Consider the following 9612-nt stretch of genomic DNA (forward strand, 5'->3'; position numbering starts at 1 on the left):
TGTGCCAGCGGGAGCAGCAGTAGATGCTTGTTGTTGAGCCACCTGTGAAATCTGTGTTTCGAGCATTTTGTTGTGGGTGGCTAAGGCGTCTACTTTGCTCGCAAATTGTTTAAGTTGCTCACTAGTGTGTATATTTTGGTTCAAGAAGTCTTTGTTTGTTTGAGCTTAGGTAGCTATGAAGCTTTCCATCATTAATTCAAGGTTGGACTTCTTAGGCATGTTAAGAGCATTAGTAGCTGGCTTTTGATATCCAGGTGGAATAGCGGGTGCTTGGCCAAGTGCATACAGGGCGATGTTGTTCTTGTACGAAAAGTTAGGATGGTTTTTCCAACCTGGGTTGTAGGTATTCGAATAAGGGTTTCCTTGTGAATAATTTATTTGATCAGTGGAGACTCCTGCTAATATCTGACATTCTGGTGCAGTGTGTCCAAGAATTCCATATAACTCACAGTTTGGAGCTACGACAGCCACGGTGGCTGCGGGTGGTATGGTCAAGCTGTCTAACTTTTGAACAAGGGCATCTACCTTTGCATGGACGTGGTCAAGGCTACTGATTTCGTACATTCCACCTTTTGTTTGGGACTATTCTACTGGAGTTCTTTCACCTCCCCATTGGCAATGGTTTTGGGCCATGTTTTCAATAAGTTGATAGGCTTCGTTGTGTGGCTTGTCCATAAGTGCACCGCCCGCGGCAGCGTCTACTATCAGTCTTGTGTTATACAGAAGCCCATTGTAAAATTTGTGAATGATCACCCAGTCTTCGAGACTATGATGTGGACATATCCTCATCATGTCTTTGTATCTTTCCCACGCGTCGTAGAGATATTCTACATCCTTTTGTCGAAATCCGTTGATTTGAGCTCTCAGCATAACAATTTTGCTTGGCGGAAAATATCGGGATAAGAAAATGTTCTTTAGTTCTTCCCATGTTGTAACTGAGTTGGATGGCAAGGATTGCAACCAATCCCAAGCTCTATCTCTTAGAGAGAAATGAAAGAGGCATAGTCTTATCGCATCTTGAGATACACCATTCGCCTTCACAGTGTCCTCGTACTGCACAAACTTGGTCAAATGTTCATTAGGGTTGTCCGTAGGATTTCCAGCAAATTGATGTTGTTGGACAGCTGATAATAATGAGGGTTTCAGCTTGAAATCGTTTCGATTGATAGCAGGGGCAACAATGCTGCTGTGAGGTTCTTGTTGGGACGGGGTAGCGTAGAACTTAAGAGGACGATTATGTGGTTCCATTGTAGCCCTGGTTGGTTTTTCAACTGGTTCAGCAGTAGGAAAGAAGATATCGGGAATATTGTACCTTCGTTGGTACTCTAGTATTCAGCGTCTTAAATATAAGAAACACTCTAATTCTGTGATTGGTGGTGCTAAGTTGTCGCCTTGTGAGCGAGTACTTGGCATACAATATGGGGAAATAAGGGAAAGAAGATTAGTCTTTGCCTTAGTCTATATTGTGCAACGAAAGAATCGCACTATTTGACTAAATCAGGTCCCCGACAACGTGTAACACCTCAAAATTTGCCCTCCTCTCTTGGGACTAGCTTAGCATATTGCATTGCATTTCTTAGGACATTAGTCATTAGCATATTTGCATATCATGTGGAAACATTGTGCAAGTCATCCTCCTAAGTTTTGATCAGAAGATAAGGGGTTGAGATTCAAGCTAAGGGCTTCATGGACTGTTCACTAATCATCTGAGGATGTATGGTACAAATTAGGGTTTCATGTTCTTTAAGGAGATTGAGCTTGATCTTGGTTGCTATGATACATCATCATCATCATGGTCTTGTTATCATCCAGGAGATTCAAGTGATTGATCAGATATCCTGAGATTAGGGTTTTGACCACTGGTCAACCCTAATCAGTTGCATTGGGCCAATCAGGGCTTGGCAAGGAGATGGGATCTACAATGGATACGGGGATCATCATATGATTGTATTGAGCTTATGGAAGCTAGGGGGTCATCATTGAGCCATTTCATCAGGAGATTGAGGCTCAACTTGATCAGTGCATAGCCAAATTCATCTATCAATCAGAAAAGTCAATTGTGGCCAACTGTGCTTGATTTTATGGATTTGGAGGTGGGAGAGGGTTGGATACACTTCATTCATGTTGAAACAAGCTTCATTTGACATTTCAAAGATCAAGAATGAAGAAAATAAAGTCAGGAGAAAAGTTTCCAAAAATGGAAAGTGACTTGTAATGAAAGTTTCCAAAAATGGAAAGTTTTTCACCACAAAATTACATGTCCAAAAATGCTTCAAATTAAATTTTGTCCAACATGAAAGTTGTAGATCTTGCTCTCACCTTTCCAAAAAGTCCAAGAACTTGAATTTCTCATGAATGGTTGACAAGTTATGGTCCAATCATTTTCCAAAAATGCCTAAATTCAAAGTGGCATAACTTTCACATGGAATGGCCAATTTGGGTGATCTTTCTTTGAGCAAACCCCATTTCACATGTACTTTCATGATGCATGGTTAAAATTCATCAAAAATAAGCATGGCAAAAAGTCACTTTTCAAGTGAATTCATTTGTATTTTTGGTGTGGCATAGTGAAATTTCAAAATACAAGGCCTATGCACTCAAGACCAATTCTAACACTTTCCAAATACCAAATGAAATTTGCTCCAACTGTCATTTGCTGTCATATTGGCCTAATGTGGAAAAGGACTTTTTGGACATAACACTTGAAAGCTCATTAGCACTAATCCAATCCAATTTTGTTAATTTGGATTAAGGAATGGATTAAGCATTTGTATATATCACTAATCATAACAGAAATTCATAATCACATTTCATTCTCCAAGATTGTAACAACTTTTCCCTCCAAAACCTCTCAAATTCTCCAAACTTCTTCAACATTTTTCATCAATTCTCCATGAATTCTTCATCAATTTGGATGATTCTTGTTTGATTCACACCCTACCAAAGCTTGTGTACAACTGTTTTCATCAAAATCGTGGCAAGGCCTTGAATAATTGGACTATTGGAAAGCTTGATCTACCATGGTGTTTTGCTAATTCTTGCATCTGGAGCTGCATTGAGCTGAGGATCCTTTTCCAATCATCTTCCTGAACATCAAGCTTCATCTGTTTTTGCCTTTTGGACGTGAAAACGCACCAATCAACTTCTGCCATCTCCAAGAGGTAAATGCTCGAACTCTTCGATTGTTTGAATCATCATATGGCTTTTGTAGAGCTTTCAACATAGATTATCATGATGCTCGTAGTTTTTGATTTGGTTGAGAATTGTGAGAGAAATCTTGATTTGAACATTTGATGTAGAAACTTCTTTCGCTCGATCCGGTTGATAGGTTTAGGATTAGGAGAAACTGAATCCATATCCATGATGTACATGCTTAGACGAACACGTTGATATATGATTTGATGAATTTGGTTGAGATTTTCGCATTTTCGATTTCTGGAATTTGCTGTTGTTGTTCGTGGTGAAGAACTCGCGCAGAAGCGTGTTTGATCCGAAATTCCATGGCCTGTGTTTGAATTCATGTTACCCGCGCGTTCTGGCCAATAGGATGGCGCCACCACATTAATGCCAACGACGCCGTTTTGCTCTTGTGGTTAAAAATTACGCAAATGCCATTTTCAGTTTATTCATGTTTCATTTCATTTTCTTTTCCAATTCCATTTCATTTTGATACATGAACTTAGAAAATTCATAACTAATTCATTTCTTATCCAAATTTTGTGAGATTTTTTGAATGATTCTCCTTATGATGTGTAGATTTTAATGGTGATTTTTATGATTTTTGTGCACGTGTGAAAAAATAAAATGCTTAGGGATTGATTGAATGTATGCAATTTGTACATGCTTTGCCATATCACTCATGAAATGATGATGCTTCCAAAGAAATTGATGAAATTTTTTGTGCATGTTCTTGACTCTTTGATGGTGATTTTGATATGTAGTTTGTAATTTTTGGATACCTGGTTGATGAGATATGAAGTTTTGATTAGAGGTGTGACAATTTGTGTCACACCATGCTTGATGAATTTCTTGATTTTATTTGATGTGCTTGTGAACATTGGATTGAGCCAAATTTTTGCATGGTTGAGCATATGTATGTTGAGAACACATGTGATTTTTTCTGGATTTATTGATGGCATTTCCTATTTGATTGGAATTTTTCCCTCTGTTTGGTCATTTGGTGACATTTTGGTGACACATGTTGGTATTTGCTTTGTGAAATTCTGGTCATTAATTGGATGAGTGTGAAATTTGGTATGAGCATTGTAGACACATTATAGGTCATTGTGGTTTTGATCCCATTCATTTATCATATTTCATTTCTGTTTTATGATTATTGGAAGATGATGATTGTTTTGATGCCTTGTGTTGGCTTGCTTGAACTTGTCTGAACTTTATGAATTTAATTTCCCTACTTCCACTTGTCCAAATGAGCTGAAAATTGATATGATACTCATTGAATGTGTTCTGTTTAGGCTGGAATTTTTGTGGAATTTATTGAGCTGTTTTGGTATTTGTTTGAGTGTGATCATTCTGTTTGCTCTAATGTGTTTCCAAAGTGCATAGTTTGGCATGTTTTGTATGTGAAATGGATTTGGTGCATAGTTTTGGTGTGATACCAATTGGATTCTCTTCTTGCTTGATAAATCTTGGTTTTGATTAATTTTCACTTGCTGTTTTGAACTTTTCATCTCCTTTGGACCCTAGGCTTGTCCTAGTGGTCTTGTTTCTCACTTTTGAATTGTGTTTCAGGTTGAGATGCAAATGCTTTAAGGAGAAAAATGCAAGTTGATTAAATTGAGTTTGGTTGCTTGTTGTAAACTAACTTGTGTGTTTTGTAGGATGCTTGGCTCACTTGAGTTGATTGTGCTTTGCACATTGCATTGTCTGATTGTATTGTCTGTTGATTCTTAACTTGTTTGTTTTGACTGTGTGATGGGTATACTGACTGTGCTTGATTGATTCCAGGTACCATAGTCGCTTTAGTTCTTTAAGAACTTGCTGTGCTGCTGCTTGGTTGTATAAACCAGTTGAGGTAGACTCTCTTGTCTCCATGTAGTCTGGAAGACCTGGCTTGTTATTTAGCCAGGCAACTGTCTGAAGTCCTCCTTAAGAGGCGATATTTGTGATTGTTTACTTTGTCCCCAAGCAGGTAAAGACCTCTATGAGGCAATTGGCGGAACCCAAGAGATATGCAATCTATCTCCCGCTATTCTGTTGAGTCGTCCCTCTGCTAACACCACTGTGTTGATGCATTGGGACATTAACCCAAGATCTTGTACATTTGTACAGTCGAGTCAGAGTCATGAGTGTAGAAGGGTTCCTCCATTCTGGACCCACGCTCCTTTGTCTGAAGCTCTCCCTGGCCAGGGATAAGAGCTGTGAAGTCTCATATTCACTCACCTTTCATCTGCTTCACCCTGACTCTCAATGTCAGGGTTAAGAGCGAACACTACCCTGTACAGTTGACTTGCCTCGGCAGTCCACCCTTGTTTGAGCCTCACTTGACTGGATATAGTGTGTGCTATGTGAATGATTGCTTTACTTTGATTGAGCATGTGTGTTTTGCTTTTTCCTGGATAGGATTAGCTTGCTGTTGAGCAAGTTAGGATAGAAACCATAACATAGGGCAATGATACATGATAACACTAGGCTCGAGTGCAGCTCCCTAGTAGTGTGTCTCCCCTTGGTTTCTGGCTAGAATTTCTTTCCCTTTCAGGGGAACTACGTCGCCCTGATCCTCATACCAGATGAGGTACGTAGGCAGGAGACCGTGCGAGGTCTCTCCGGGCACTTTTTTTTTCCTTTTTGTGTGTGTTTACTTGTTAACTCTTTTGCGTGTCAGGATATGGACGTAAGCCCAGCGATTGGCTGTCCGTATCCTGATTGTGTTTGTTTGGTTCGGAAGCCGATGTAAGTCCAGCGATTGGCATTCGGGTTCCAGGTTTGCCTGTGTTTGTGTGTGTCTTGTTTGGCGTGCGTGAGCCGAACTACGGCAGCTCTGATTCTCGTTCCAGACGAGATACGTAGGCATAGGATGCGATGTCCTAGCGAGCCCTCTCCTCTTTTCCCCCACCTGTGTTGTCTTCGGTGTGTGTGTGTGATGTTTTGTTTTAGCAACCTTAACCTATCGTTTGAGCGTGGATCCCGTCGAGTACGACGGACGTGAGGGGTGCTAATACCTTCCCCTTGCGTAACCGACTCCCGTACCCTTTCTCTTTGGTCGCGAGACCATGCTTTTCCCAGGTTTACTCTGAGCGTTTCCTTTCCCTCTTTTGGGATAAATAACGCACGGTGGCGGCTCTGTGTTGTTTTTGTTTCAGCCCGCCGGTTGTTTTTCGCGGATGCGACACAACGGCATCAAAAACTTGATACATCTCGTGACTGTATATAGAATATAGTCTATCGGGTACTTGACTGCAAGTGCACAATCTAGTCGTTTTAGTTTTAAAAGATATCGAACCCATAGGGACCGATGGTCAAACTAATGCTACCGACGTTGCTATGTTTAGCTAAGGAAATGATTTTCAGAAGTTTGGTTGAAGAAAATTAAATCTAAGGGAAGTTAAGTCTTAAGAAAATATAAATAAGAGGATATCAGTATGCAACGCATTAATCGTCAGGGATTCGATAAGTCACCGGTGTATAATTTAAGTATCAAATATCTTTCAGTAGAAAATACTTATTTAAAAGGCTTTATCTCACACTCTCGTGATTGTTGATTCGGACTATACTTTTAAGTCAGAATGTACGCTATCGCTGTCCCATTTAAAGTTAAAAATACTTTTTGAAAATAAATAAGTTCTGATTGCTTTTAAAGTGCTCTCGCTGTTTTTAAAATCAATGCCTAGTTTTTACTATCCAGTTCGACCTTCACGCTCTCGCGATTGTTGGTTCTCACCTTAGTTAATTTCCCACTCTCGTGGCAAAATTGTATTAATAGCTTCTCACTTGACAAAGTTAATTAAATTTAAATTAAAAACCACTGCCAAAAAGATTGTTTGAGGAAAGAAGTTTTACACCGATTATTATTAAATTCCGTCTAATTAAATTGTTTACATACCGATACCAGTAGTTTAGTCGGACATGTTAAATAACGCAAACACAGACGAACGTAAACAGACCAACAATAAAGCAAACATGACTTTAATAATAATAAAGCAATAACAATAGTAATTGAATAAAAACATGGAAATTGGATTAATAGAATACGCCGAATCTTAAAGTACTTGAGCAGTCCTCCACAGGTCGGTAAGATTCTGCTTCTTCGAAATATTCGCTTAAACTAAATTAAATAAATTGTAGTAGTTCCCCAGTGTAGGAAACTACTACTTTGGCTAAATGAGGAATGGAAAGGGAAAAGGGGAAATCAAAGCTCTGAACGGTAAAAGAAGATAATGTTGCTGAAGAAAAATAAAAGAAAAACAGAAATGTTGTGGAAAAATAAAATGTAGAGAAAGGTCTTGAAAGCTGGCTTCAGAGAGGAAAATTCAGCGTGCCCGTAGGTTTCCAACTTCCATCCTTTTATATTTCCCATTAGGTCTTGGCAATTGAGAGAAATAAATGTGACTTGGTTGAGTGAGGAATCCACGGGAAAGTGGCTGAGGAACGAGAAATAAGGGCCTGGTGGATCACTTTTGTTGACAGATTCAATGCACTGATTTTGGCCTTGTGACGTTCGTGATGGGCCTGTGATGGTCGTGATAGGATGGGCGTTACGGTTGTGACAGGCTTTGTGACGGTCGTCACATGGACATAATTTGTATTCTCTGCTTTTCTGATGTTTTCTCTTCTATTTCTTCTTTTTTTCCTTCGTTTTCTATACTTTGCTCATTTAAGCATGAAAATTGAAATACCTGCAAAAATAACTTGAACACTTGCGGAATAATCGGAATAAAAATGAAAGTGATACGATTTTTGAGTGTAAATCAAGGCAAATATACGATGTATTTTCACATTATCAGTCGTCTTTGAGTGAATTGAGGATTAGGCACTGGATGACTCAATACTGAAGTTTGAACAAATGAGTTAAACATCACGGGATAATCCATTAAAGAAAAAGAGGCGTGGAGAGAAACAGATACGACCTATCCATCTTGATCATTCACGACCTAAAAAAGATAAATCTTCTTGAAACAATGATACCTCACTCAAAATCTGGGCTATATGAAGTTTGGAAAAACAAACCGGCCCAAGCAAAGGCCAAAAGGAAGTCATGTAATGGTCCAACAAAGGTTAAAATGTTATGATGTTTTTGAAGGAAAGTTGTAGTTAAATTTTTGTTTTTGTTGAAATTTTTATGCAACATTTAAAAAATGTTGCATTTTGTTACAAAATATGCCACAATTTAACTTTTTTCCATAAACATTTAAGTGGACATTTATTTATAAATTAATGCTAAAGATAAATTATAGGAATTTTGAAATTTTTATGCCACCATTTAACAAAGTGTTGCCAAAAGCAATAAATATTATAGTGGGGAATTGGCATGTCTTGATCGCTTTCATTATCATAAGAAACATGTGTTTTCTCTTCTTTTTGCTTCTCTTTAGCTAGTTATGCTGCTTTAGCTACTTTCCGAATTGCTCTTGCAGTTTTCTCAATCTCTGAATCTAATAGTATCAATGTCGAACTTGATCCTCGCATAAATAATCAGAAATTACCTTAGTAGCACTGCACCTATAAATACATAATAAGAGTAAAAATAAATTTAAAAGAAAAGAAAATATACAAATTTAAATAAAAACGTAGCACAAAAATTACCTTATTGAAATAATTCAACAATCCCCGATAATGGCGCCAAAAACTTAATAACTTTTTAGCAATTATACTAAATCGTATTAAAGTAACAAAGTTAAATTTGTGCCAAAGAGATTGTTTTGTTTTAACAAAAGAATTATCGTGCTATAATAATATTTTTTTTTAAACTTTGTATTTGATATAAAAATTCGTAAATAAAATAACGAAACTTTATCAAATTAAAGGTGATTAGACTTTGTTTCAAATCCCCTATTTGTCATTGTTGATGTCGTTGTCTATTTATCTTAAGCCGATTTATTCAAAATTACGACAATTTAACCTACCTGTTATAATACCCAATCCATTGGTTTATAACTCACTATTCTACACTACAACTCCCTAATTCCTTAGATCAGTTCGCAGGTAAAACATGCAATTAGGATAATAATCCCTATATTTTTAGGTTCAATATATGAGTTCGTCAACATATACAAAGCAATAAACTCAACAATTAACTCGAAAAATATACTAAATAATCAAAGTGTGCAAATAGTACAAAACTTAAACATATGTCCCAACAAATTCTTACAGGTTCATCTAACAAACCTTAATCAAAAGGAAATTATCTACTCATATTGTAATAAGCCATAACAATAGAAGTATGGAAATAGTACATGAATTTTCGATAAAAATATGGCTTCTGATGATGAAAACATTCTTTATGGAACTCCACTTTCGTTGCAGTCAAAATTCTCGTTCCTTGATAAATATGAAACACTATCCCTCTAAAAATATGCCTCTTGCCTTTTTATAGTAGAAAAACGCATCCAAATATGCACCAGATCATGCTACAACCCCTTTAGATTGTGTTAC

At 37.6% G+C, this 9612-nt stretch overlaps 1 non-coding gene across 1 annotated transcript; it reads left to right on the forward strand.

The window, feature by feature from the left end:
• The first annotated feature begins 763 nt into the window (after window positions 1-763).
• Window positions 764-870, forward strand: LOC127125173 (small nucleolar RNA R71). The gene has a single exon (XR_007804630.1). It is a non-coding gene; the product is annotated as a small nucleolar RNA R71 (small nucleolar RNA).
• The last annotated feature ends 8742 nt before the right edge of the window (window positions 871-9612 follow it).

This window comes from Lathyrus oleraceus, chromosome 2 (assembly GCF_024323335.1).
Source record: "Lathyrus oleraceus cultivar Zhongwan6 chromosome 2, CAAS_Psat_ZW6_1.0, whole genome shotgun sequence".
In the NCBI taxonomy this organism is placed as follows: Eukaryota; Viridiplantae; Streptophyta; class Magnoliopsida; order Fabales; family Fabaceae; genus Lathyrus; species Lathyrus oleraceus.